At 38.6% G+C, this 27,288-nt stretch overlaps 28 non-coding genes across 28 annotated transcripts in view; all 28 read right to left on the bottom strand.

The window, feature by feature from the left end:
• The window catches only part of LOC133957781 (5S ribosomal RNA), a 119-nt gene extending 22 nt beyond the window's left edge, over positions 1-97 (bottom strand). The window contains exon 1 of the ribosomal RNA XR_009921554.1: positions 1-97. This exon is cut by the window's left edge and continues 22 nt beyond it. This is a non-coding gene — a ribosomal RNA (5S ribosomal RNA).
• Positions 98-1,022: 925 nt separating this feature from the next.
• On the bottom strand, positions 1,023-1,141 carry LOC133957494 (5S ribosomal RNA). Its single transcript, XR_009921283.1, has one exon. It is a non-coding gene; the product is annotated as a 5S ribosomal RNA (ribosomal RNA).
• A 925-nt stretch (positions 1,142-2,066) lies between these two features.
• On the bottom strand, positions 2,067-2,185 carry LOC133957495 (5S ribosomal RNA). Its single transcript, XR_009921284.1, has one exon. It is a non-coding gene; the product is annotated as a 5S ribosomal RNA (ribosomal RNA).
• Positions 2,186-3,110: 925 nt separating this feature from the next.
• LOC133957496 (5S ribosomal RNA) lies at positions 3,111-3,229 on the bottom strand. The gene has a single exon (XR_009921285.1). It is a non-coding gene; the product is annotated as a 5S ribosomal RNA (ribosomal RNA).
• A 925-nt stretch (positions 3,230-4,154) lies between these two features.
• LOC133957498 (5S ribosomal RNA) lies at positions 4,155-4,273 on the bottom strand. The gene has a single exon (XR_009921287.1). It is a non-coding gene; the product is annotated as a 5S ribosomal RNA (ribosomal RNA).
• Positions 4,274-5,198: 925 nt separating this feature from the next.
• Positions 5,199-5,317, bottom strand: LOC133957499 (5S ribosomal RNA). The gene has a single exon (XR_009921288.1). It is a non-coding gene; the product is annotated as a 5S ribosomal RNA (ribosomal RNA).
• Positions 5,318-6,242: 925 nt separating this feature from the next.
• Positions 6,243-6,361, bottom strand: LOC133957500 (5S ribosomal RNA). Its single transcript, XR_009921289.1, has one exon. It is a non-coding gene; the product is annotated as a 5S ribosomal RNA (ribosomal RNA).
• A 117-nt stretch (positions 6,362-6,478) lies between these two features.
• Positions 6,479-6,597, bottom strand: LOC133957501 (5S ribosomal RNA). The gene has a single exon (XR_009921290.1). It is a non-coding gene; the product is annotated as a 5S ribosomal RNA (ribosomal RNA).
• A 925-nt stretch (positions 6,598-7,522) lies between these two features.
• Positions 7,523-7,641, bottom strand: LOC133957795 (5S ribosomal RNA). Its single transcript, XR_009921566.1, has one exon. It is a non-coding gene; the product is annotated as a 5S ribosomal RNA (ribosomal RNA).
• Positions 7,642-8,566: 925 nt separating this feature from the next.
• Positions 8,567-8,685, bottom strand: LOC133957502 (5S ribosomal RNA). Its single transcript, XR_009921291.1, has one exon. It is a non-coding gene; the product is annotated as a 5S ribosomal RNA (ribosomal RNA).
• Positions 8,686-9,610: 925 nt separating this feature from the next.
• Positions 9,611-9,729, bottom strand: LOC133957503 (5S ribosomal RNA). Its single transcript, XR_009921292.1, has one exon. It is a non-coding gene; the product is annotated as a 5S ribosomal RNA (ribosomal RNA).
• Positions 9,730-10,654: 925 nt separating this feature from the next.
• On the bottom strand, positions 10,655-10,773 carry LOC133957504 (5S ribosomal RNA). The gene has a single exon (XR_009921293.1). It is a non-coding gene; the product is annotated as a 5S ribosomal RNA (ribosomal RNA).
• A 925-nt stretch (positions 10,774-11,698) lies between these two features.
• On the bottom strand, positions 11,699-11,817 carry LOC133957505 (5S ribosomal RNA). Its single transcript, XR_009921294.1, has one exon. It is a non-coding gene; the product is annotated as a 5S ribosomal RNA (ribosomal RNA).
• A 925-nt stretch (positions 11,818-12,742) lies between these two features.
• Positions 12,743-12,861, bottom strand: LOC133957506 (5S ribosomal RNA). The gene has a single exon (XR_009921295.1). It is a non-coding gene; the product is annotated as a 5S ribosomal RNA (ribosomal RNA).
• Positions 12,862-13,786: 925 nt separating this feature from the next.
• Positions 13,787-13,905, bottom strand: LOC133957507 (5S ribosomal RNA). The gene has a single exon (XR_009921296.1). It is a non-coding gene; the product is annotated as a 5S ribosomal RNA (ribosomal RNA).
• A 117-nt stretch (positions 13,906-14,022) lies between these two features.
• On the bottom strand, positions 14,023-14,141 carry LOC133957509 (5S ribosomal RNA). The gene has a single exon (XR_009921298.1). It is a non-coding gene; the product is annotated as a 5S ribosomal RNA (ribosomal RNA).
• Positions 14,142-15,066: 925 nt separating this feature from the next.
• Positions 15,067-15,185, bottom strand: LOC133957796 (5S ribosomal RNA). The gene has a single exon (XR_009921567.1). It is a non-coding gene; the product is annotated as a 5S ribosomal RNA (ribosomal RNA).
• Positions 15,186-16,110: 925 nt separating this feature from the next.
• LOC133957510 (5S ribosomal RNA) lies at positions 16,111-16,229 on the bottom strand. Its single transcript, XR_009921299.1, has one exon. It is a non-coding gene; the product is annotated as a 5S ribosomal RNA (ribosomal RNA).
• Positions 16,230-17,154: 925 nt separating this feature from the next.
• LOC133957797 (5S ribosomal RNA) lies at positions 17,155-17,273 on the bottom strand. The gene has a single exon (XR_009921568.1). It is a non-coding gene; the product is annotated as a 5S ribosomal RNA (ribosomal RNA).
• A 925-nt stretch (positions 17,274-18,198) lies between these two features.
• LOC133957774 (5S ribosomal RNA) lies at positions 18,199-18,317 on the bottom strand. The gene has a single exon (XR_009921547.1). It is a non-coding gene; the product is annotated as a 5S ribosomal RNA (ribosomal RNA).
• Positions 18,318-19,242: 925 nt separating this feature from the next.
• Positions 19,243-19,361, bottom strand: LOC133957512 (5S ribosomal RNA). The gene has a single exon (XR_009921300.1). It is a non-coding gene; the product is annotated as a 5S ribosomal RNA (ribosomal RNA).
• A 925-nt stretch (positions 19,362-20,286) lies between these two features.
• LOC133957513 (5S ribosomal RNA) lies at positions 20,287-20,405 on the bottom strand. Its single transcript, XR_009921301.1, has one exon. It is a non-coding gene; the product is annotated as a 5S ribosomal RNA (ribosomal RNA).
• A 925-nt stretch (positions 20,406-21,330) lies between these two features.
• LOC133957674 (5S ribosomal RNA) lies at positions 21,331-21,449 on the bottom strand. The gene has a single exon (XR_009921452.1). It is a non-coding gene; the product is annotated as a 5S ribosomal RNA (ribosomal RNA).
• Positions 21,450-22,374: 925 nt separating this feature from the next.
• On the bottom strand, positions 22,375-22,493 carry LOC133957886 (5S ribosomal RNA). The gene has a single exon (XR_009921650.1). It is a non-coding gene; the product is annotated as a 5S ribosomal RNA (ribosomal RNA).
• Positions 22,494-23,418: 925 nt separating this feature from the next.
• On the bottom strand, positions 23,419-23,537 carry LOC133957428 (5S ribosomal RNA). Its single transcript, XR_009921220.1, has one exon. It is a non-coding gene; the product is annotated as a 5S ribosomal RNA (ribosomal RNA).
• A 926-nt stretch (positions 23,538-24,463) lies between these two features.
• Positions 24,464-24,582, bottom strand: LOC133957514 (5S ribosomal RNA). The gene has a single exon (XR_009921302.1). It is a non-coding gene; the product is annotated as a 5S ribosomal RNA (ribosomal RNA).
• A 925-nt stretch (positions 24,583-25,507) lies between these two features.
• Positions 25,508-25,626, bottom strand: LOC133957515 (5S ribosomal RNA). Its single transcript, XR_009921303.1, has one exon. It is a non-coding gene; the product is annotated as a 5S ribosomal RNA (ribosomal RNA).
• Positions 25,627-26,551: 925 nt separating this feature from the next.
• On the bottom strand, positions 26,552-26,670 carry LOC133957732 (5S ribosomal RNA). The gene has a single exon (XR_009921507.1). It is a non-coding gene; the product is annotated as a 5S ribosomal RNA (ribosomal RNA).
• Positions 26,671-27,288: the final 618 nt, after the last annotated feature.

The raw sequence follows: 27,288 nt of genomic DNA on the forward strand, positions 1-27,288 counted from the left end.
CAGGCGGTCTCCCATCCAAGTACTAACCAGGCCCGACCCTGCTTAGCTTCCGAGATCGGACGAGATCGGGCATGTTCTGGGTGGTATGGCCGTAAGCGATTAACACGACCCACAATACCTTATTTATACATGTGAATCGCCACCATCATCAATAGCATGGTTGCTTTGTGACCATCCAAACTTGTTTTTTATTGTTATATAATGTTAAGGAAAAGACACTCAAGGTGCAATTTTCTCATAATATAGCAAGAAAAAAATCACTACAATAATTTAATAATGTCCTTCAGTAATAATGTCAGGGTTTCATATACTGTTTCTTCCTTCATGGTGAGTAATTTCTCCCTGCTCTTTCACCCTGCTCTCCAAATATGACATTTTTAGGGTGATATGTTAATTTGACATGAATATAGTAGTGTTTCGAATATCAAATGTCATTTGAATGTTCAATCTCATCCTCCACCTATGATGATCTCCGACTGAATATCCTTTCTTGCTTTGATTGCCAGTCTTTCCTGCTCATTCAAAAATGTGTCTCCTCTGAAGCAGGAGCAACACCAAGCTCTGATGGCAATACAGAGAATCATAACCATAACCAACACTTTCCTTTTATTTTGTGTCCATTGAAACTCATCTTTTGTTGTTGTTTATCTTAAATGAAAAGAATCTGAAGGTGCAATTTTATCATATTATTGCAAGAAACAAAATCATGACAATTTCCATCAGTAAGACTGTGAGGGTTTCATATACTGTTTCTTCCTTGATGGTGAGTAAACTCCCCGCTCTTTCATCCTTCTCTCCAAATAGGACATTTTGAGAGTGATAGGTTACTAGTGCATGAATAAAGTAGTGTTTCGACTATCAAAAGTCATTTAAATGTTCACTCTTTTCCTTCAGTGATGATGTGTGTGTGTTCCATAGCCTGGTTTTCTTTGATGCTGAGTCTTTCGTGCTCTTTCAAAGGTGCTTCTCCTTTAAAGCAGCAGCAACAGTCCCCTCTGCTGGTTGCAAAGAAAATTGTTAAAAGCTTACAGCACCTGGTATTCCCAGGCGGTCTCCCATCCAAGTACTAACCAGGCCCGACCCTGCTTAGCTTCCGAGATCGGACGAGATCGGGCGTGTTCAGGGTGGTATGGCCGTAAGCGATTAACTCGACCCACAATACCTTATTTATACATGTGAATCGCCACCATCATCAATAGCATGGTTGCTTTGTGACCATCCAAACTTGTTTTTTATTGTTATATAATGTTAAGGAAAAGACACTCAAGGTGCAATTTTCTCATAATATAGCAAGAAAAAAATCACTACAATAATTTAATAATGTCCTTCAGTAATAATGTCAGGGTTTCATATACTGTTTCTTCCTTCATGGTGAGTAATTTCTCCCTGCTCTTTCACCCTGCTCTCCAAATATGACATTTTTAGGGTGATATGTTAATTTGACATGAATATAGTAGTGTTTCGAATATCAAATGTCATTTGAATGTTCAATCTCATCCTCCACCTATGATGATCTCCGACTGAATATCCTTTCTTGCTTTGATTGCCAGTCTTTCCTGCTCATTCAAAAATGTGTCTCCTCTGAAGCAGGAGCAACACCAAGCTCTGATGGCAATAGAGAGAATCATAACCATAACCAACACTTTCCTTTTATTTTGTGTCCATTGAAACTAATCTTTTGTTGTTGTTTATGTTAAATGAAAAGAATCTGAAGGTGCAATTTTATCATATTATTGCAAGAAACAAAATCATGACAATTTCCATCAGTAAGACTGTGAGGGTTTCATATACTGTTTCTTCCTTGATGGTGAGTAAACTCCCCGCTCTTTCATCCTTCTCTCCAAATAGGACATTTTGAGAGTGATAGGTTACTAGTGCATGAATAAAGTAGTGTTTCGACTATCAAAAGTCATTTAAATGTTCACTCTTTTCCTTCAGTGATGATGTGTGTGTGTTCCATAGCCTGGTTTTCTTTGATGCTGAGTCTTTCGTGCTCTTTCAAAGGTGCTTCTCCTTTAAAGCAGCAGCAACAGTCCCCTCTGCTGGTTGCAAAGAAAATTGTTAAAAGCTTACAGCACCTGGTATTCCCAGGCGGTCTCCCATCCAAGTACTAACCAGGCCCGACCCTGCTTAGCTTCCGAGATCGGACGAGATCGGGCGTGTTCAGGGTGGTATGGCCGTAAGCGATTAACTCGACCCACAATACCTTATTTATACATGTGAATCGCCACCATCATCAATAGCATGGTTGCTTTGTGACCATCCAAACTTGTTTTTTATTGTTATATAATGTTAAGGAAAAGACACTCAAGGTGCAATTTTCTCATAATATAGCAAGAAAAAAATCACTACAATAATTTAATAATGTCCTTCAGTAATAATGTCAGGGTTTCATATACTGTTTCTTCCTTCATGGTGAGTAATTTCTCCCTGCTCTTTCACCCTGCTCTCCAAATATGACATTTTTAGGGTGATATGTTAATTTGACATGAATATAGTAGTGTTTCGAATATCAAATGTCATTTGAATGTTCAATCTCATCCTCCACCTATGATGATCTCCGACTGAATATCCTTTCTTGCTTTGTTTGCCAGTCTTTCCTGCTCATTCAAAAATGTGTCTCCTCTGAAGCAGGAGCAACACCAAGCTCTGATGGCAATACAGAGAATCATAACCATAACCAACACTTTCCTTTTATTTTGTGTCCATTGAAACTCATCTTTTGTTGTTGTTTATCTTAAATGAAAAGAATCTGAAGGTGCAATTTTATCATATTATTGCAAGAAACAAAATCATGACAATTTCCATCAGTAAGACTGTGAGGGTTTCATATACTGTTTCTTCCTTGATGGTGAGTAAACTCCCCGCTCTTTCATCATTCTCTCCAAATAGGACATTTTGAGAGTGATAGGTTACTAGTGCATGAATAAAGTAGTGTTTCGACTATCAAAAGTCATTTAAATGTTCACTCTTTTCCTTCAGTGATGATGTGTGTGTGTTCCATAGCCTGGTTTTCTTTGATGCTGAGTCTTTCGTGCTCTTTCAAAGGTGCTTCTCCTTTAAAGCAGCAGCAACAGTCCCCTCTGCTGGTTGCAAAGAAAATTGTTAAAAGCTTACAGCACCTGGTATTCCCAGGCGGTCTCCCATCCAAGTACTAACCAGGCCCGACCCTGCTTAGCTTCCGAGATCGGACGAGATCGGGCGTGTTCAGGGTGGTATGGCCGTAAGCGATTAACTCGACCCACAATACCTTATTTATACATGTGAATCGCCACCATCATCAATAGCATGGTTGCTTTGTGACCATCCAAACTTGTTTTTTATTGTTATATAATGTTAAGGAAAAGACACTCAAGGTGCAATTTTCTCATAATATAGCAAGAAAAAAATCACTACAATAATTTAATAATGTCCTTCAGTAATAATGTCAGGGTTGCACATACTGTTTCTTCCTTCATGGTGAGTAATTTCTCCCTGCTCTTTCACCCTGCTCTCCAAATATGACATTTTTAGGGTGATATGTTAATTTGACATGAATATAGTAGTGTTTCGAATATCAAATGTCATTTGAATGTTCAATCTCATCCTCCACCTATGATGATCTCCGACTGAATATCCTTTCTTGCTTTGATTGCCAGTCTTTCCTGCTCATTCAAAAATGTGTCTCCTCTGAAGCAGGAGCAACACCAAGCTCTGATGGCAATACAGAGAATCATAACCATAACCAACACTTTCCTTTTATTTTGTGTCCATTGAAACTCATCTTTTGTTGTTGTTTATGTTAAATGAAAAGAATCTGAAGGTGCAATTTTATCATATTATTGCAAGAAACAAAATCATGACAATTTCCATCAGTAAGACTGTGAGGGTTTCATATACTTTTTCTTCCTTGATGGTGAGTAAACTCCCCGCTCTTTCATCCTTCTCTCCAAATAGGACATTTTGAGAGTGATAGGTTACTAGTGCATGAATAAAGTAGTGTTTCGACTATCAAAAGTCATTTAAATGTTCACTCTTTTCCTTCAGTGATGATGTGTGTGTGTTCCATAGCCTGGTTTTCTTTGATGCTGAGTCTTTCGTGCTCTTTCAAAGGTGCTTCTCCTTTAAAGCAGCAGCAACAGTCCCCTCTGCTGGTTGCAAAGAAAATTGTTAAAAGCTTACAGCACCTGGTATTCCCAGGCGGTCTCCCATCCAAGTACTAACCAGGCCCGACCCTGCTTAGCTTCCGAGATCGGACGAGATCGGGCGTGTTCAGGGTGGTATGGCCGTAAGCGATTAACTCGACCCACAATACCTTATTTATACATGTGAATCGCCACCATCATCAATAGCATGGTTGCTTTGTGACCATCCAAACTTGTTTTTTATTGTTATATAATGTTAAGGAAAAGACACTCAAGGTGCAATTTTCTCATAATATAGCAAGAAAAAAATCACTACAATAATTTAATAATGTCCTTCAGTAATAATGTCAGGGTTGCATATGCTGTTTCTTCCTTCATGGTGAGTAATTTCTCCCTGCTCTTTCACCCTGCTCTCCAAATATGACATTTTTAGGGTGATATGTTAATTTGACATGAATATAGTAGTGTTTCGAATATCAAATGTCATTTGAATGTTCAATCTCATCCTCCACCTATGATGATCTCCGACTGAATATCCTTTCTTGCTTTGATTGCCAGTCTTTCCTGCTCATTCAAAAATGTGTCTCCTCTGAAGCAGGAGCAACACCAAGCTCTGATGGCAATACAGAGAATCATAACCATAACCAACACTTTCCTTTTATTTTGTGTCCATTGAAACTCATCTTTTGTTGTTGTTTATGTTAAATGAAAAGAATCTGAAGGTGCAATTTTATCATATTATTGCAAGAAACAAAATCATGACAATTTCCATCAGTAAGACTGTGAGGGTTTCATATACTGTTTCTTCCTTGATGGTGAGTAAACTCCCCGCTCTTTCATCCTTCTCTCCAAATAGGACATTTTGAGAGTGATAGGTTACTAGTGCATGAATAAAGTAGTGTTTCGACTATCAAAAGTCATTTAAATGTTCACTCTTTTCCTTCAGTGATGATGTGTGTGTGTTCCATAGCCTGGTTTTCTTTGATGCTGAGTCTTTCGTGCTCTTTCAAAGGTGCTTCTCCTTTAAAGCAGCAGCAACAGTCCCCTCTGCTGGTTGCAAAGAAAATTGTTAAAAGCTTACAGCACCTGGTATTCCCAGGCGGTCTCCCATCCAAGTACTAACCAGGCCCGACCCTGCTTAGCTTCCGAGATCGGACGAGATCGGGCGTGTTCAGGGTGGTATGGCCGTAAGCGATTAACTCGACCCACAATACCTTATTTATACATGTGAATCGCCACCATCATCAATAGCATGGTTGCTTTGTGACCATCCGAACTTGTTTTTTATTGTTATATAATGTTAAGGAAAAGACACTCAAGGTGCAATTTTCTCATAATATAGCAAGAAAAAAATCACTACAATAATTTAATAATGTCCTTCAGTAATAATGTCAGGGTTTCATATACTGTTTCTTCCTTCATGGTGAGTAATTTCTCCCTGCTCTTTCACCCTTCTCTCCAAATATGACATTTTTAGGGTGATATGTTAATTTGACATGAATATAGTAGTGTTTCGAATATCAAATGTCATTTGAATGTTCAATCTCATCCTCCACCTATGATGATCTCCGACTGAATATCCTTTCTTGCTTTGATTGCCAGTCTTTCCTGCTCATTCAAAAATGTGTCTCCTCTGAAGCAGGAGCAACACCAAGCTCTGATGGCAATACAGAGAATCATAACCATAACCAACACTTTCCTTTTATTTTGTGTCCATTGAAACTCATCTTTTGTTGTTGTTTATCTTAAATGAAAAGAATCTGAAGGTGCAATTTTATCATATTATTGCAAGAAACAAAATCATGACAATTTCCATCAGTAAGACTGTGAGGGTTTCATATACTGTTTCTTCCTTGATGGTGAGTAAACTCCCCGCTCTTTCATCCTTCTCTCCAAATAGGACATTTTGAGAGTGATAGGTTACTAGTGAATGAATAAAGTAGTGTTTCGACTATCAAAAGTCATTTAAATGTTCACTCTTTTCCTTCAGTGATGATGTGTGTGTGTTCCATAGCCTGGTTTTCTTTGATGCTGAGTCTTTCGTGCTCTTTCAAAGGTGCTTCTCCTTTAAAGCAGCAGCAACAGTCCCCTCTGCTGGTTGCAAAGAAAATTGTTAAAAGCTTACAGCACCTGGTATTCCCAGGCGGTCTCCCATCCAAGTACTAACCAGGCCCGACCCTGCTTAGCTTCCGAGATCGGACGAGATCGGGCGTGTTCAGGGTGGTATGGCCGTAAGCGATTAACTCGACCCACAATACCTTATTTATACATGTGAACCGTGCTCTTTCAAAGGTGCTTCTCCTTTAAAGCAGCAGCAACAGTCCCCTCTGCTGGTTGCAAAGAAAATTGTTAAAAGCTTACAGCACCTGGTATTCCCAGGCGGTCTCCCATCCAAGTACTAACCAGGCCCGACCCTGCTTAGCTTCCGAGATCGGACGAGATCGGGCGTGTTCAGGGTGGTATGGCCGTAAGCGATTAACTCGACCCACAATACCTTATTTATACATGTGAATCGCCACCATCATCAATAGCATGGTTGCTTTGTGACCATCCAAACTTGTTTTTTATTGTTATATAATGTTAAGGAAAAGACACTCAAGGTGCAATTTTCTCATAATATAGCAAGAAAAAAATCACTACAATAATTTAATAATGTCCTTCAGTAATAATGTCAGGGTTTCATATACTGTTTCTTCCTTCATGGTGAGTAATTTCTCCCTGCTCTTTCACCCTGCTCTCCAAATATGACATTTTTAGGGTGATATGTTAATTTGACATGAATATAGTAGTGTTTCGAATATCAAATGTCATTTGAATGTTCAATCTCATCCTCCACCTATGATGATCTCCGACTGAATATCCTTTCTTGCTTTGATTGCCATTCTTTCCTGCTCATTCAAAAATGTGTCTCCTCTGAAGCAGGAGCAACACCAAGCTCTGATGGCAATACAGAGAATCATAACCATAACCAACACTTTCCTTTTATTTTGTGTCCATTGAAACTCATCTTTTGTTGTTGTTTATGTTAAATGAAAAGAATCTGAAGGTGCAATTTTATCATATTATTGCAAGAAACAAAATCATGACAATTTCCATCAGTAAGACTGTGAGGATTTCATATACTGTTTCTTCCTTGATGGTGAGTAAACTCCCCGCTCTTTCATCCTTCTCTCCAAATAGGACATTTTGAGAGTGATAGGTTACTAGTGCATGAATAAAGTAGTGTTTCGACTATCAAAAGTCATTTAAATGTTCACTCTTTTCCTTCAGTGATGATGTGTGTGTGTTCCATAGCCTGGTTTTCTTTGATGCTGAGTCTTTCGTGCTCTTTCAAAGGTGCTTCTCCTTTAAAGCAGCAGCAACAGTCCCCTCTGCTGGTTGCAAAGAAAATTGTTAAAAGCTTACAGCACCTGGTATTCCCAGGCTGTCTCCCATCCAAGTACTAACCAGGCCCGACCCTGCTTAGCTTCCGAGATCGGACGAGATCGGGCGTGTTCAGGGTGGTATGGCCGTAAGCGATTAACTCGACCCACAATACCTTATTTATACATGTGAATCGCCACCATCATCAATAGCATGGTTGCTTTGTGACCATCCAAACTTGTTTTTTATTGTTATATAATGTTAAGGAAAAGACACTCAAGGTGCAATTTTCTCATAATATAGCAAGAAAAAAATCACTACAATAATTTAATAATGTCCTTCAGTAATAATGTCAGGGTTTCATATACTGTTTCTTCCTTCATGGTGAGTAATTTCTCCCTGCTCTTTCACCCTGCTCTCCAAATATGACATTTTTAGGGTGATATGTTAATTTGACATGAATATAGTAGTGTTTCGAATATCAAATGTCATTTGAATGTTCAATGTCATCCTCCACCTTTGATGATCTACGACTGAATATCCTTTCTTGCTTTGATTGCCAGTCTTTCCTGCTCATTCAAAAATGTGTCTCCTCTGAAGCAGGAGCAACACCAAGCTCTGATGGCAATACAGAGAATCATAACCATAACCAACACTTTCCTTTTATTTTGTGTCCATTGAAACTCATCTTTTGTTGTTGATTATGTTAAATGAAAAGAATCTGAATGTGCAATTTTATCATATTATTGCAAGAAACAAAATCATGACAATTTCCATCAGTAAGACTGTGAGGGTTTCATATACTGTTTCTTCCTTGATGGTGAGTAAACTCCCCGCTCTTTCATCCTTCTCTCCAAATAGGACATTTTGAGAGTGATAGGTTACTAGTGCATGAATAAAGTAGTGTTTCGACTATCAAAAGTCATTTAAATGTTCACTCTTTTCCTTCAGTGATGATGTGTGTGTGTTCCATAGCCTGGTTTTCTTTGATGCTGAGTCTTTCGTGCTCTTTCAAAGGTGCTTCTCCTTTAAAGCAGCAGCAACAGTCCCCTCTGCTGGTTGCAAAGAAAATTGTTAAAAGCTTACAGCACCTGGTATTCCCAGGCGGTCTCCCATCCAAGTACTAACCAGGCCCGACCCTGCTTAGCTTCCGAGATCGGACGAGATCGGGCGTGTTCAGGGTGGTATGGCCGTAAGCGATTAACTCGACCCACAATACCTTATTTATACATGTGAATCGCCACCATCATCAATAGCATGGTTGCTTTGTGACCATCCAAACTTGTTTTTTATTGTTATATAATGTTAAGGAAAAGACACTCAAGGTGCAATTTTCTCATAATATAGCAAGAAAAAAATCACTACAATAATTTAATAATGTCCTTCAGTAATAATGTCAGGGTTTCATATACTGTTTCTTCCTTCATGGTGAGTAATTTCTCCCTGCTCTTTCACCCTGCTCTCCAAATATGACATTTTTAGGGTGATATGTTAATTTGACATGAATATAGTAGTGTTTCGAATATCAAATGTCATTTGAATGTTCAATCTCATCCTCCACCTATGATGATCTCCGACTGAATATCCTTTCTTGCTTTGATTGCCAGTCTTTCCTGCTCATTCAAAAATGTGTCTCCTCTGAAGCAGGAGCAACACCAAGCTCTGATGGCAATAGAGAGAATCATAACCATAACCAACACTTTCCTTTTATTTTGTGTCCATTGAAACTAATCTTTTGTTGTTGTTTATGTTAAATGAAAAGAATCTGAAGGTGCAATTTTATCATATTATTGCAAGAAACAAAATCATGACAATTTCCATCAGTAAGACTGTGAGGGTTTCATATACTGTTTCTTCCTTGATGGTGAGTAAACTCCCCGCTCTTTCATCCTTCTCTCCAAATAGGACATTTTGAGAGTGATAGGTTACTAGTGCATGAATAAAGTAGTGTTTCGACTATCAAAAGTCATTTAAATGTTCACTCTTTTCCTTCAGTGATGATGTGTGTGTGTTCCATAGCCTGGTTTTCTTTGATGCTGAGTCTTTCGTGCTCTTTCAAAGGTGCTTCTCCTTTAAAGCAGCAGCAACAGTCCCCTCTGCTGGTTGCAAAGAAAATTGTTAAAAGCTTACAGCACCTGGTATTCCCAGGCGGTCTCCCATCCAAGTACTAACCAGGCCCGACCCTGCTTAGCTTCCGAGATCGGACGAGATCGGGCGTGTTCAGGGTGGTATGGCCGTAAGCGATTAACTCGACCCACAATACCTTATTTATACATGTGAATCGCCACCATCATCAATAGCATGGTTGCTTTGTGACCATCCAAACTTGTTTTTTATTGTTATATAATGTTAAGGAAAAGACACTCAAGGTGCAATTTTCTCATAATATAGCAAGAAAAAAATCACTACAATAATTTAATAATGTCCTTCAGTAATAATGTCAGGGTTTCATATACTGTTTCTTCCTTCATGGTGAGTAATTTCTCCCTGCTCTTTCACCCTGCTCTCCAAATATGACATTTTTAGGGTGATATGTTAATTTGACATGAATATAGTAGTGTTTCGAATATCAAATGTCATTTGAATGTTCAATCTCATCCTCCACCTATGATGATCTCCGACTGAATATCCTTTCTTGCTTTGTTTGCCAGTCTTTCCTGCTCATTCAAAAATGTGTCTCCTCTGAAGCAGGAGCAACACCAAGCTCTGATGGCAATACAGAGAATCATAACCATAACCAACACTTTCCTTTTATTTTGTGTCCATTGAAACTCATCTTTTGTTGTTGTTTATCTTAAATGAAAAGAATCTGAAGGTGCAATTTTATCATATTATTGCAAGAAACAAAATCATGACAATTTCCATCAGTAAGACTGTGAGGGTTTCATATACTGTTTCTTCCTTGATGGTGAGTAAACTCCCCGCTCTTTCATCATTCTCTCCAAATAGGACATTTTGAGAGTGATAGGTTACTAGTGCATGAATAAAGTAGTGTTTCGACTATCAAAAGTCATTTAAATGTTCACTCTTTTCCTTCAGTGATGATGTGTGTGTGTTCCATAGCCTGGTTTTCTTTGATGCTGAGTCTTTCGTGCTCTTTCAAAGGTGCTTCTCCTTTAAAGCAGCAGCAACAGTCCCCTCTGCTGGTTGCAAAGAAAATTGTTAAAAGCTTACAGCACCTGGTATTCCCAGGCGGTCTCCCATCCAAGTACTAACCAGGCCCGACCCTGCTTAGCTTCCGAGATCGGACGAGATCGGGCGTGTTCAGGGTGGTATGGCCGTAAGCGATTAACTCGACCCACAATACCTTATTTATACATGTGAATCGCCACCATCATCAATAGCATGGTTGCTTTGTGACCATCCAAACTTGTTTTTTATTGTTATATAATGTTAAGGAAAAGACACTCAAGGTGCAATTTTCTCATAATATAGCAAGAAAAAAATCACTACAATAATTTAATAATGTCCTTCAGTAATAATGTCAGGGTTGCACATACTGTTTCTTCCTTCATGGTGAGTAATTTCTCCCTGCTCTTTCACCCTGCTCTCCAAATATGACATTTTTAGGGTGATATGTTAATTTGACATGAATATAGTAGTGTTTCGAATATCAAATGTCATTTGAATGTTCAATCTCATCCTCCACCTATGATGATCTCCGACTGAATATCCTTTCTTGCTTTGATTGCCAGTCTTTCCTGCTCATTCAAAAATGTGTCTCCTCTGAAGCAGGAGCAACACCAAGCTCTGATGGCAATACAGAGAATCATAACCATAACCAACACTTTCCTTTTATTTTGTGTCCATTGAAACTCATCTTTTGTTGTTGTTTATGTTAAATGAAAAGAATCTGAAGGTGCAATTTTATCATATTATTGCAAGAAACAAAATCATGACAATTTCCATCAGTAAGACTGTGAGGGTTTCATATACTTTTTCTTCCTTGATGGTGAGTAAACTCCCCGCTCTTTCATCCTTCTCTCCAAATAGGACATTTTGAGAGTGATAGGTTACTAGTGCATGAATAAAGTAGTGTTTCGACTATCAAAAGTCATTTAAATGTTCACTCTTTTCCTTCAGTGATGATGTGTGTGTGTTCCATAGCCTGGTTTTCTTTGATGCTGAGTCTTTCGTGCTCTTTCAAAGGTGCTTCTCCTTTAAAGCAGCAGCAACAGTCCCCTCTGCTGGTTGCAAAGAAAATTGTTAAAAGCTTACAGCACCTGGTATTCCCAGGCGGTCTCCCATCCAAGTACTAACCAGGCCCGACCCTGCTTAGCTTCCGAGATCGGACGAGATCGGGCGTGTTCAGGGTGGTATGGCCGTAAGCGATTAACTCGACCCACAATACCTTATTTATACATGTGAATCGCCACCATCATCAATAGCATGGTTGCTTTGTGACCATCCAAACTTGTTTTTTATTGTTATATAATGTTAAGGAAAAGACACTCAAGGTGCAATTTTCTCATAATATAGCAAGAAAAAAATCACTACAATAATTTAATAATGTCCTTCAGTAATAATGTCAGGGTTGCATATGCTGTTTCTTCCTTCATGGTGAGTAATTTCTCCCTGCTCTTTCACCCTGCTCTCCAAATATGACATTTTTAGGGTGATATGTTAATTTGACATGAATATAGTAGTGTTTCGAATATCAAATGTCATTTGAATGTTCAATCTCATCCTCCACCTATGATGATCTCCGACTGAATATCCTTTCTTGCTTTGATTGCCAGTCTTTCCTGCTCATTCAAAAATGTGTCTCCTCTGAAGCAGGAGCAACACCAAGCTCTGATGGCAATACAGAGAATCATAACCATAACCAACACTTTCCTTTTATTTTGTGTCCATTGAAACTCATCTTTTGTTGTTGTTTATGTTAAATGAAAAGAATCTGAAGGTGCAATTTTATCATATTATTGCAAGAAACAAAATCATGACAATTTCCATCAGTAAGACTGTGAGGGTTTCATATACTGTTTCTTCCTTGATGGTGAGTAAACTCCCCGCTCTTTCATCCTTCTCTCCAAATAGGACATTTTGAGAGTGATAGGTTACTAGTGCATGAATAAAGTAGTGTTTCGACTATCAAAAGTCATTTAAATGTTCACTCTTTTCCTTCAGTGATGATGTGTGTGTGTTCCATAGCCTGGTTTTCTTTGATGCTGAGTCTTTCGTGCTCTTTCAAAGGTGCTTCTCCTTTAAAGCAGCAGCAACAGTCCCCTCTGCTGGTTGCAAAGAAAATTGTTAAAAGCTTACAGCACCTGGTATTCCCAGGCGGTCTCCCATCCAAGTACTAACCAGGCCCGACCCTGCTTAGCTTCCGAGATCGGACGAGATCGGGCGTGTTCAGGGTGGTATGGCCGTAAGCGATTAACTCGACCCACAATACCTTATTTATACATGTGAATCGCCACCATCATCAATAGCATGGTTGCTTTGTGACCATCCGAACTTGTTTTTTATTGTTATATAATGTTAAGGAAAAGACACTCAAGGTGCAATTTTCTCATAATATAGCAAGAAAAAAATCACTACAATAATTTAATAATGTCCTTCAGTAATAATGTCAGGGTTTCATATACTGTTTCTTCCTTCATGGTGAGTAATTTCTCCCTGCTCTTTCACCCTTCTCTCCAAATATGACATTTTTAGGGTGATATGTTAATTTGACATGAATATAGTAGTGTTTCGAATATCAAATGTCATTTGAATGTTCAATCTCATCCTCCACCTATGATGATCTCCGACTGAATATCCTTTCTTGCTTTGATTGCCAGTCTTTCCTGCTCATTCAAAAATGTGTCTCCTCTGAAGCAGGAGCAACACCAAGCTCTGATGGCAATACAGAGAATCATAACCATAACCAACACTTTCCTTTTATTTTGTGTCCATTGAAACTCATCTTTTGTTGTTGTTTATCTTAAATGAAAAGAATCTGAAGGTGCAATTTTATCATATTATTGCAAGAAACAAAATCATGACAATTTCCATCAGTAAGACTGTGAGGGTTTCATATACTGTTTCTTCCTTGATGGTGAGTAAACTCCCCGCTCTTTCATCCTTCTCTCCAAATAGGACATTTTGAGAGTGATAGGTTACTAGTGAATGAATAAAGTAGTGTTTCGACTATCAAAAGTCATTTAAATGTTCACTCTTTTCCTTCAGTGATGATGTGTGTGTGTTCCATAGCCTGGTTTTCTTTGATGCTGAGTCTTTCGTGCTCTTTCAAAGGTGCTTCTCCTTTAAAGCAGCAGCAACAGTCCCCTCTGCTGGTTGCAAAGAAAATTGTTAAAAGCTTACAGCACCTGGTATTCCCAGGCGGTCTCCCATCCAAGTACTAACCAGGCCCGACCCTGCTTAGCTTCCGAGATCGGACGAGATCGGGCGTGTTCAGGGTGGTATGGCCGTAAGCGATTAACTCGACCCACAATACCTTATTTATACATGTGAACCGTGCTCTTTCAAAGGTGCTTCTCCTTTAAAGCAGCAGCAACAGTCCCCTCTGCTGGTTGCAAAGAAAATTGTTAAAAGCTTACAGCACCTGGTATTCCCAGGCGGTCTCCCATCCAAGTACTAACCAGGCCCGACCCTGCTTAGCTTCCGAGATCGGACGAGATCGGGCGTGTTCAGGGTGGTATGGCCGTAAGCGATTAACTCGACCCACAATACCTTATTTATACATGTGAATCGCCACCATCATCAATAGCATGGTTGCTTTGTGACCATCCAAACTTGTTTTTTATTGTTATATAATGTTAAGGAAAAGACACTCAAGGTGCAATTTTCTCATAATATAGCAAGAAAAAAATCACTACAATAATTTAATAATGTCCTTCAGTAATAATGTCAGGGTTTCATATACTGTTTCTTCCTTCATGGTGAGTAATTTCTCCCTGCTCTTTCACCCTGCTCTCCAAATATGACATTTTTAGGGTGATATGTTAATTTGACATGAATATAGTAGTGTTTCGAATATCAAATGTCATTTGAATGTTCAATCTCATCCTCCACCTATGATGATCTCCGACTGAATATCCTTTCTTGCTTTGATTGCCATTCTTTCCTGCTCATTCAAAAATGTGTCTCCTCTGAAGCAGGAGCAACACCAAGCTCTGATGGCAATACAGAGAATCATAACCATAACCAACACTTTCCTTTTATTTTGTGTCCATTGAAACTCATCTTTTGTTGTTGTTTATGTTAAATGAAAAGAATCTGAAGGTGCAATTTTATCATATTATTGCAAGAAACAAAATCATGACAATTTCCATCAGTAAGACTGTGAGGATTTCATATACTGTTTCTTCCTTGATGGTGAGTAAACTCCCCGCTCTTTCATCCTTCTCTCCAAATAGGACATTTTGAGAGTGATAGGTTACTAGTGCATGAATAAAGTAGTGTTTCGACTATCAAAAGTCATTTAAATGTTCACTCTTTTCCTTCAGTGATGATGTGTGTGTGTTCCATAGCCTGGTTTTCTTTGATGCTGAGTCTTTCGTGCTCTTTCAAAGGTGCTTCTCCTTTAAAGCAGCAGCAACAGTCCCCTCTGCTGGTTGCAAAGAAAATTGTTAAAAGCTTACAGCACCTGGTATTCCCAGGCTGTCTCCCATCCAAGTACTAACCAGGCCCGACCCTGCTTAGCTTCCGAGATCGGACGAGATCGGGCGTGTTCAGGGTGGTATGGCCGTAAGCGATTAACTCGACCCACAATACCTTATTTATACATGTGAATCGCCACCATCATCAATAGCATGGTTGCTTTGTGACCATCCAAACTTGTTTTTTATTGTTATATAATGTTAAGGAAAAGACACTCAAGGTGCAATTTTCTCATAATATAGCAAGAAAAAAATCACTACAATAATTTAATAATGTCCTTCAGTAATAATGTCAGGGTTTCATATACTGTTTCTTCCTTCATGGTGAGTAATTTCTCCCTGCTCTTTCACCCTGCTCTCCAAATATGACATTTTTAGGGTGATATGTTAATTTGACATGAATATAGTAGTGTTTCGAATATCAAATGTCATTTGAATGTTCAATGTCATCCTCCACCTTTGATGATCTACGACTGAATATCCTTTCTTGCTTTGATTGCCAGTCTTTCCTGCTCATTCAAAAATGTGTCTCCTCTGAAGCAGGAGCAACACCAAGCTCTGATGGCAATACAGAGAATCATAACCATAACCAACACTTTCCTTTTATTTTGTGTCCATTGAAACTCATCTTTTGTTGTTGATTATGTTAAATGAAAAGAATCTGAAGGTGCAATTTTATCATATTATTGCAAGAAACAAAATCATGACAATTTCCATCAGTAAGACTGTGAGGGTTTCATATACTGTTTCTTCCTTGATGGTGAGTAAACTCCCCGCTCTTTCATCCTTCTCTCCAAATAGGACATTTTGAGAGTGATAGGTTACTAGTGCATGAATAAAGTAGTGTTTCGACTATCAAAAGTCATTTAAATGTTCACTCTTTTCCTTCAGTGATGATGTGTGTGTGTTCCATAGCCTGGTTTTCTTTGATGCTGAGTCTTTCGTGCTCTTTCAAAGGTGCTTCTCCTTTAAAGCAGCAGCAACAGTCCCCTCTGCTGGTTGCAAAGAAAATTGTTAAAAGCTTACAGCACCTGGTATTCCCAGGCGGTCTCCCATCCAAGTACTAACCAGGCCCGACCCTGCTTAGCTTCCGAGATCGGACGAGATCGGGCGTGTTCAGGGTGGTATGGCCGTAAGCGATTAACTCGACCCACAATACCTTATTTATACATGTGAATCGCCACCATCATCAATAGCATGGTTGCTTTGTGACCATCCAAACTTGTTTTTTATTGTTATATAATGTTAAGGAAAAGACACTCAAGGTGCAATTTTCTCATAATATAGCAAGAAAAAAATCACTACAATAATTTAATAATGTCCTTCAGTAATAATGTCAGGGTTTCATATACTGTTTCTTCCTTCATGGTGAGTAATTTCTCCCTGCTCTTTCACCCTGCTCTCCAAATATGACATTTTTAGGGTGATATGTTAATTTGACATGAATATAGTAGTGTTTCGAATATCAAATGTCATTTGAATGTTCAATCTCATCCTCCACCTATGATGATCTCCGACTGAATATCCTTTCTTGCTTTGATTGCCAGTCTTTCCTGCTCATTCAAAAATGTGTCTCCTCTGAAGCAGGAGCAACACCAAGCTCTGATGGCAATACAGAGAATCATAACCATAACCAACACTTTCCTTTTATTTTGTGTCCATTGAAACTCATCTTTTGTTGTTGTTTATCTTAAATGAAAAGAATCTGAAGGTGCAATTTTATCATATTATTGCAAGAAACAAAATCATGACAATTTCCATCAGTAAGACTGTGAGGGTTTCATATACTGTTTCTTCCTTGATGGTGAGTAAACTCCCCGCTCTTTCATCCTTCTCTCCAAATAGGACATTTTGAGAGTGATAGGTTACTAGTGCATGAATAAAGTAGTGTTTCGACTATCAAAAGTCATTTAAATGTTCACTCTTTTCCTTCAGTGATGATGTGTGTGTGTTCCATAGCCTGGTTTTCTTTGATGCTGAGTCTTTCGTGCTCTTTCAAAGGTGCTTCTCCTTTAAAGCAGCAGCAACAGTCCCCTCTGCTGGTTGCAAAGAAAATTGTTAAAAGCTTACAGCACCTGGTATTCCCAGGCTGTCTCCCATCCAAGTACTAACCAGGCCCGACCCTGCTTAGCTTCCGAGATCGGACGAGATCGGGCGTGTTCAGGGTGGTATGGCCGTAAGCGATTAACTCGACCCACAATACCTTATTTATACATGTGAATCGCCACCATCATCAATAGCATGGTTGCTTTGTGACCATCCAAACTTGTTTTTTATTGTTATATAATGTTAAGGAAAAGACACTCAAGGTGCAATTTTCTCATAATATAGCAAGAAAAAAATCACTACAATAATTTAATAATGTCCTTCAGTAATAATGTCAGGGTTTCATATACTGTTTCTTCCTTCATGGTGAGTAATTTCTCCCTGCTCTTTCACCCTGCTCTCCAAATATGACATTTTTAGGGTGATATGTTAATTTGACATGAATATAGTAGTGTTTCGAATATCAAATGTCATTTGAATGTTCAATGTCATCCTCCACCTTTGATGATCTACGACTGAATATCCTTTCTTGCTTTGATTGCCAGTCTTTCCTGCTCATTCAAAAATGTGTCTCCTCTGAAGCAGGAGCAACACCAAGCTCTGATGGCAATACAGAGAATCATAACCATAACCAACACTTTCCTTTTATTTTGTGTCCATTGAAACTCATCTTTTGTTGTTGTTTATCTTAAATGAAAAGAATCTGAAGGTGCAATTTTATCATATTATTGCAAGAAACAAAATCATGACAATTTCCATCAGTAAGACTGTGAGGGTTTCATATACTGTTTCTTCCTTGATGGTGAGTAAACTCCCCGCTCTTTCATCCTTCTCTCCAAATAGGACATTTTGAGAGTGATAGGTTACTAGTGCATGAATAAAGTAGTGTTTCGACTATCAAAAGTCATTTAAATGTTCACTCTTTTCCTTCAGTGATGATGTGTGTGTGTTCCATAGCCTGGTTTTCTTTGATGCTGAGTCTTTCGTGCTCTTTCAAAGGTGCTTCTCCTTTAAAGCAGCAGCAACAGTCCCCTCTGCTGGTTGCAAAGAAAATTGTTAAAAGCTTACAGCACCTGGTATTCCCAGGCGGTCTCCCATCCAAGTACTAACCAGGCCCAACCCTGCTTAGCTTCCGAGATCGGACGAGATCGGGCGTGTTCAGGGTGGTATGGCCGTAAGCGATTAACTCGACCCACAATACCTTATTTATACATGTGAATCGCCACCATCATCAATAGCATGGTTGCTTTGTGACCATCCAAACTTGTTTTTTATTGTTATATAATGTTAAGGAAAAGACACTCAAGGTGCAATTTTCTCATAATATAGCAAGAAAAAAATCACTACAATAATTTAATAATGTCCTTCAGTAAAAATGTCAGGGTTTCATATACTGTTTCTTCCTTCATGGTGAGTAATTTCTCCCTGCTCTTTCACCCTGCTCTCCAAATATGACATTTTTAGGGTGATATGTTAATTTGACATGAATATAGTAGTGTTTCGAATATCAAATGTCATTTGAATGTTCAATCTCATCCTCCACCTATGATGATCTCCGACTGAATATCCTTTCTTGCTTTGATTGCCAGTCTTTCCTGCTCATTCAAAAATGTGTCTCCTCTGAAGCAGGAGCAACACCAAGCTCTGATGGCAATACAGAGAATCATAACCATAACCAACACTTTCCTTTTATTTTGTGTCCATTGAAACTCATCTTTTGTTGTTGTTTATCTTAAATGAAAAGAATCTGAAGGTGCAATTTTATCATATTATTGCAAGAAACAAAATCATGACAATTTCCATCAGTAAGACTGTGAGGGTTTCATATACTGTTTCTTCCTTGATGGTGAGTAAACTCCCCGCTCTTTCATCCTTCTCTCCAAATAGGACATTTTGAGAGTGATAGGTTACTAGTGCATGAATAAAGTAGTGTTTCGACTATCAAAAGTCATTTAAATGTTCACTCTTTTCCTTCAGTGATGATGTGTGTGTGTTCCATAGCCTGGTTTTCTTTGATGCTGAGTCTTTCGTGCTCTTTCAAAGGTGCTTCTCCTTTAAAGCAGCAGCAACAGTCCCCTCTGCTGGTTGCAAAGAAAATTGTTAAAAGCTTACAGCACCTGGTATTCCCAGGCGGTCTCCCATCCAAGTACTAACCAGGCCCGACCCTGCTTAGCTTCCGAGATCGGACGAGATCGGGCGTGTTCAGGGTGGTATGGCCGTAAGCGATTAACTCGACCCACAATACCTTATTTATACATGTGAATCGCCACCATCATCAATAGCATGGTTGCTTTGTGACCATCCAAACTTGTTTTTTATTGTTATATAATGTTAAGGAAAAGACACTCAAGGTGCAATTTTCTCATAATATAGCAAGAAAAAAATCACTACAATAATTTAATAATGTCCTTCAGTAATAATGTCAGGGTTTCATATACTGTTTCTTCCTTCATGGTGAGTAATTTCTCCCTGCTCTTTCACCCTGCTCTCCAAATATGACATTTTTAGGGTGATATGTTAATTTGACATGAATATAGTAGTGTTTCGAATATCAAATGTCATTTGAATGTTCAATCTCATCCTCCACCTATGATGATCTCCGACTGAATATCCTTTCTTGCTTTGATTGCCAGTCTTTCCTGCTCATTCAAAAATGTATCTCCTCTGAAGCAGGAGCAACACCAAGCTCTGATGGCAATACAGAGAATCATAACCATAACCAACACTTTCCTTTTATTTTGTGTCCATTGAAACTCATCTTTTGTTGTTGTTTATGTTAAATGAAAAGAATCTGAAGGTGCAATTTTATCATATTATTGCAAGAAACAAAATCATGACAATTTCCATCAGTAAGACTGTGAGGGTTTCATATACTGTTTCTTCCTTGATGGTGAGTAAACTCCCCGCTCTTTCATCCTTCTCTCCAAATAGGACATTTTGAGAGTGATAGGTTACTAGTGCATGAATAAAGTAGTGTTTCGACTATCAAAAGTCATTTAAATGTTCACTCTTTTCCTTCAGTGATGATGTGTGTGTGTTCCATAGCCTGGTTTTCTTTGATGCTGAGTCTTTCGTGCTCTTTCAAAGGTGCTTCTCCTTTAAAGCAGCAGCAACAGTCCCCTCTGCTGGTTGCAAAGAAAATTGTTAAAAGCTTACAGCACCTGGTATTCCCAGGCGGTCTCCCATCCAAGTACTAACCAGGCCCGACCCTGCTTAGCTTCCGAGATCGGACGAGATCGGGCGTGTTCAGGGTGGTATGGCCGTAAGCGATTAACTCGACCCACAATACCTTATTTATACATGTGAATCGCCACCATCATCAATAGCATGGTTGCTTTGTGACCATCCAAACTTGTTTTTTATTGTTATATAATGTTAAGGAAAAGACACTCAAGGTGCAATTTTCTCATAATATAGCAAGAAAAAAATCACTACAATAATTTAATAATGTCCTTCAGTAATAATGTCAGGGTTTCATATACTGTTTCTTCCTTCATGGTGAGTAATTTCTCCCTGCTCTTTCACCCTGCTCTCCAAATATGACATTTTTAGGGTGATATGTTAATTTGACATGAATATAGTAATGTTTCGAATATCAAATGTCATTTGAATGTTCAATCTCATCCTCCACCTATGATGATCTCCGACTGAATATCCTTTCTTGCTTTGATTGCCAGTCTTTCCTGCTCATTCAAAAATGTGTCTCCTCTGAAGCAGGAGCAACACCAAGCTCTGATGGCAATACAGAGAATCATAACCATAACCAACACTTTCCTTTTATTTTGTGTCCATTGAAACTCATCTTTTGTTGTTGTTTATCTTAAATGAAAAGAATCTGAAGGTGCAATTTTATCATATTATTGCAAGAAACAAAATCATGACAATTTCCATCAGTAAGACTGTGAGGGTTTCATATACTGTTTCTTCCTTGATGGTGAGTAAACTCCCCGCTCTTTCATCCTTCTCTCCAAATAGGACATTTTGAGAGTGATAGGTTACTAGTGCATGAATAAAGTAGTGTTTCGACTATCAAAAGTCATTTAAATGTTCACTCTTTTCCTTCAGTGATGATGTGTGTGTGTTCCATAGCCTGGTTTTTTTTTATGCTGAGTCTTTCGTGCTCTTTCAAAGGTGCTTCTCCTTTAAAGCAGCAGCAACAGTCCCCTCTGCTGGTTGCAAAGAAAATTGTTAAAAGCTTACAGCACCTGGTATTCCCAGGCGGTCTCCCATTCAAGTACTAACCAGGCCCGACCCTGCTTAGCTTCCGAGATCGGACGAGATCGGGCGTGTTCAGGGTGGTATGGCCGTAAGCGATTAACTCGACCCACAATACCTTATTTATACATGTGAATCGCCACCATCATCAATAGCATGGTTGCTTTGTGACCATCCAAACTTGTTTTTTATTGTTATATAATGTTAAGGAAAAGACACTCAAGGTGCAATTTTCTCATAATATAGCAAGAAAAAAATCACTACAATAATTTAATAATGTCCTTCAGTAATAATGTCAGGGTTGCATATACTGTTTCTTCCTTCATGGTGAGTAATTTCTCCCTGCTCTTTCACCCTGCTCTCCAAATATGACATTTTTAGGGTGATATGTTAATTTGACATGAATATAGTAGTGTTTCGAATATCAAATGTCATTTGAATGTTCAATCTCATCCTCCACCTATGATGATCTCCGACTGAATATCCTTTCTTGCTTTGATTGCCAGTCTTTCCTGCTCATTCAAAAATGTGTCTCCTCTGAAGCAGGAGCAACACCAAGCTCTGATGGCAATACAGAGAATCATAACCATAACCAACACTTTCCTTTTATTTTGTGTCCATTGAAACTCATCTTTTGTTGTTGTTTATGTTAAATGAAAAGAATCTGAAGGTGCAATTTTATCATATTATTGCAAGAAACAAAATCATGACAATTTCCATCAGTAAGACTGTGAGGGTTTCATATACTGTTTCTTCCTTGATGGTGAGTAAACTCCCCGCTCTTTCATCCTTCTCTCCAAATAGGACATTTTGAGAGTGATAGGTTACTAGTGCATGAATAAAGTAGTGTTTCGACTATCAAAAGTCATTTAAATGTTCACTCTTTTCCTTCAGTGATGATGTGTGTGTGTTCCATAGCCTGGTTTTCTTTGATGCTGAGTCTTTCGTGCTCTTTCAAAGGTGCTTCTCCTTTAAAGCAGCAGCAACAGTCCCCTCTGCTGGTTGCAAAGAAAATTGTTAAAAGCTTACAGCACCTGGTATTCCCAGGCGGTCTCCCATCCAAGTACTAACCAGGCCCAACCCTGCTTAGCTTCCGAGATCGGACGAGATCGGGCGTGTTCAGGGTGGTATGGCCGTAAGCGATTAACTCGACCCACAATACCTTATTTATACATGTGAATCGCCACCATCATCAATAGCATGGTTGCTTTGTGACCATCCAAACTTGTTTTTTATTGTTATATATTGTTAAGGAAAAGACACTCAAGGTGCAATTTTCTCATAATATAGCAAGAAAAAAATCACTACAATAATTTAATAATGTCCTTCAGTAATAATGTCAGGGTTGCATATACTGTTTCTTCCTTCATGGTGAGTAATTTCTCCCTGCTCTTTCACCCTGCTCTCCAAATATGACATTTTTAGGGTGATATGTTAATTTGACATGAATATAGTAATGTTTCGAATATCAAATGTCATTTGAATGTTCAATCTCATCCTCCACCTATGATGATCTCCGACTGAATATCCTTTCTTGCTTTGATTGCCAGTCTTTCCTGCTCATTCAAAAATGTGTCTCCTCTGAAGCAGGAGCAACACCAAGCTCTGATGGCAATACAGAGAATCATAACCATAACCAACACTTTCCTTTTATTTTGTGTCCATTGAAACTCATCTTTTGTTGTTGTTTATCTTAAATGAAAAGAATCTGAAGGTGCAATTTTATCATATTATTGCAAGAAACAAAATCATGACAATTTCCATCAGTAAGACTGTGAGGGTTTCATATACTGTTTCTTCCTTGATGGTGAGTAAACTCCCCGCTCTTTCATCCTTCTCTCCAAATAGGACATTTTGAGAGTGATAGGTTACTAGTGCATGAATAAAGTAGTGTTTCGACTATCAAAAGTCATTTAAATGTTCACTCTTTTCCTTCAGTGATGATGTGTGTGTGTTCCATAGCCTGGTTTTCTTTGATGCTGAGTCTTTCGTGCTCTTTCAAAGGTGCTTCTCCTTTAAAGCAGCAACAACAGTCCCCTCTGCTGGTTGCAAAGAAAATTGTTAAAAGCTTACAGCACCTGGTATTCCCAGGCGGTCTCCCATCCAAGTACTAACCAGGCCCAACCCTGCTTAGCTTCCGAGATCGGACGAGATCGGGCGTGTTCAGGGTGGTATGGCCGTAAGCGATTAACTCGACCCACAATACCTTATTTATACATGTGAATCGCCACCATCATCAATAGCATGGTTGCTTTGTGACCATCCAAACTTGTTTTATTATTGTTATATAATGTTAAGGAAAAGACACTCAAGGTGCAATTTTCTCATAATATAGCAAGAAAAAAATCACTACAATAATTTCATAATGTCCTTCAGTAATAATGTCAGGGTTGCATATACTGTTTCTTCCTTCATGGTGAGTAATTTCTCCCTGCTCTTTCACCCTGCTCTCCAAATATGACATTTTTAGGGTGATATGTTAATTTGACATGAATATAGTAGTGTTTCGAATATCAAATGTCATTTGAATGTTCAATCTCATCCTCCACCTATGATGATCTCCGACTGAATATCCTTTCTTGCTTTGATTGCCAGTCTTTCCTGCTCATTCAAAAATGTGTCTCCTCTGAAGCAGGAGCAACACCAAGCTCTGATGGCAATACAGAGAATCATAACCATAACCAACACTTTCCTTTTATTTTGTGTCCATTGAAACTCATCTTTTGTTGTTGTTTATCTTAAATGAAAAGAATCTGAAGGTGCAATTTTATCATATTATTGCAAGAAACAAAATCATGACAATTTCCATCAGTAAGACTGTGAGGGTTTCATATACTGTTTCTTCCTTGATGGTGAGTAAACTCCCCGCTCTTTCATCCTTCTCTCCAAATAGGACATTTGGAGAGTGATAGGTTACTAGTGCATGAATAAAGTAGTGTTTCGACTATCAAAAGTCATTTAAATGTTCACTCTTTTCCTTCAGTGATGATGTGTGTGTGTTCCATAGCCTGGTTTTCTTTGATGCTGAGTCTTTCGTGCTCTTTCAAAGGTGCTTCTCCTTTAAAGCAGCAGCAACAGTCCCCTCTGCTGGTTGCAAAGAAAATTGTTAAAAGCTTACAGCACCTGGTATTCCCAGGCGGTCTCCCATCCAAGTACTAACCAGGCCCGACCCTGCTTAGCTTCCGAGATCGGACGAGATCGGGCGTGTTCAGGGTGGTATGGCCGTAAGCGATTAACTCGACCCACAATACCTTATTTATACATGTGAATCGCCACCATCATCAATAGCATGGTTGCTTTGTGACCATCCAAACTTGTTTTTTATTGTTATATAATGTTAAGGAAAAGACACTCAAGGTGCAATTTTCTCATAATATAGCAAGAAAAAAATCACTACAATAATTTAATAATGTCCTTCAGTAATAATGTCAGGGTTTCATATACTGTTTCTTCCTTCATGGTGAGTAATTTCTCCCTGCTCTTTCACCCTTCTCTCCAAATATGACATTTTTAGGGTGATATGTTAATTTGACATGAATATAGTAGTGTTTCGAATATCAAATGTCATTTGAATGTTCAATCTCATCCTCCACCTATGATGATCTCCGACTGAATATCCTTTCTTGCTTTGATTGCCAGTCTTTCTAGCTCATTCAAAAATGTGTCTCCTCTGAAGCAGGAGCAACACCAAGCTCTGATGGCAATACAGAGAATCATAACCATAACCAACACTTTCCTTTTATTTTGTGTCCATTGAAACTCATCTTTTGTTGTTGTTTATGTTAAATGAAAAGAATCTGAAGGTGCAATTTTATCATATTATTGCAAGAAACAAAATCATGACAATTTCCATCAGTAAGACTGTGAGGGTTTCATATACTGTTTCTTCCTTGATGGTGAGTAAACTCCCCGCTCTTTCATCCTTCTCTCCAAATAGGACATTTTGAGAGTGATAGGTTACTAGTGCATGAATAAAGTAGTGTTTCGACTATCAAAAGTCATTTAAATGTTCACTCTTTTCCTTCAGTGATGATGTGTGTGTGTTCCATAGCCTGGTTTTCTTTGATGCTGAGTCTTTCGTGCTCTTTCAAAGGTGCTTCTCCTTTAAAGCAGCAGCAACAGTCCCCTCTGCTGGTTGCAAAGAAAATTGTTAAAAGCTTACAGCACCTGGTATTCCCAGGCGGTCTCCCATCCAAGTACTAACCAGGCCCGACCCTGCTTAGCTTCCGAGATCGGACGAGATCGGGCGTGTTCAGGGTGGTATGGCCGTAAGCGATTAACTCGACCCACAATACCTTATTTATACATGTGAATCGCCACCATCATCAATAGCATGGTTGCTTTGTGACCATCCAAACTTGTTTTTTATTGTTATATAATGTTAAGGAAAAGACACTCAAGGTGCAATTTTCTCATAATATGGCAAGAAAAAAATCACTACAATAATTTAATAATGTCCTTCAGTAATAATGTCAGGGTTTCATATACTGTTTCTTCATTCATGGTGAGTAATTTCTCCCTGCTCTTTCACCCTTCTCTCCAAATATGACATTTTTAGGGTGATATGTTAACTTGACATGAATATAGTAGTGTTTCGAATATCAAATGTCATTTGAATGTTCAATCTCATCCTCCACCTATGATGATCTCCGACTGAATATCCTTTCTTGCTTTGATTGCCAGTCTTTCCTGCTCATTCAAAAATGTGTCTCCTCTGAAGCAGGAGCAACACCTAGCTCTGATGGCAATACAGAGAATCATAACCATAACCAACACTTTCCTTTTATTTTGTGTCCATTGAAACTCATCTTTTGTTGTTGTTTATGTTAAATGAAAAGAATCTGAAGGTGCAATTTTATCATATTATTGCAAGAAACAAAATCATGACAATTTCCATCAGTAAGACTGTGAGGGTTTCATATACTGTTTCTTCCTTGATGGTGAGTAAACTCCCCGCTCTTTCATCCTTCTCTCCAAATAGGACATTTTGAGAGTGATAGGTTACTAGTGCATGAATAAAGTAGTGTTTCGACTATCAAAAGTCATTTAAATGTTCACTCTTTTCCTTCAGTGATGATGTGTGTGTGTTCCATAGCCTGGTTTTCTTTGATGCTGAGTCTTTCGTGCTCTTTCAAAGGTGCTTCTCCTTTAAAGCAGCAGCAACAGTCCCCTCTGCTGGTTGCAAAGAAAATTGTTAAAAGCTTACAGCACCTGGTATTCCCAGGCGGTCTCCCATCCAAGTACTAACCAGGCCCGACCCTGCTTAGCTTCCGAGATCGGACGAGATCGGGCGTGTTTAGGGTGGTATGGCCGTAAGCGATTAACTCGACCCACAATACCTTATTTATACATGTGAATCGCCACCATCATCAATAGCATGGTTGCTTTGTGACCATCCAAACTTGTTTTTTATTGTTATATAATGTTAAGGAAAAGACACTCAAGGTGCAATTTTCTCATAATATAGCAAGAAAAAAATCACTACAATAATTTAATAATGTCCTTCAGTAATAATGTCAGGGTTTCATATACTGTTTCTTCCTTCATGGTGAGTAATTTCTCCCTGCTCTTTCACCCTGCTCTCCAAATATGACATTTTTAGGGTGATATGTTAATTTGACATGAATATAGTAGTGTTTCGAATATCAAATGTCATTTGAATGTTCAATCTCATCCTCCACCTATGATGATCTCCGACTGAATATCCTTTCTTGCTTTGATTGCCAGTCTTTCCTGCTCATTCAAAAATGTGTCTCCTCTGAAGCAGGAGCAACACCAAGCTCTGATGGCAATACAAAGAATCATAACCATAACCAACACTTTCCTTTTATTTTGTGTCCATTGAAACTCATCTTTTGTTGTTGTTTATCTTAAATGAAAAGAATCTGAAGGTGCAATTTTATCATATTATTGCAAGAAACAAAATCATGACAATT

The sequence above is a fragment of the Platichthys flesus genome, chromosome 7 (assembly GCF_949316205.1).
Source record: "Platichthys flesus chromosome 7, fPlaFle2.1, whole genome shotgun sequence".
Classification (NCBI taxonomy): Eukaryota; Metazoa; Chordata; class Actinopteri; order Pleuronectiformes; family Pleuronectidae; genus Platichthys; species Platichthys flesus.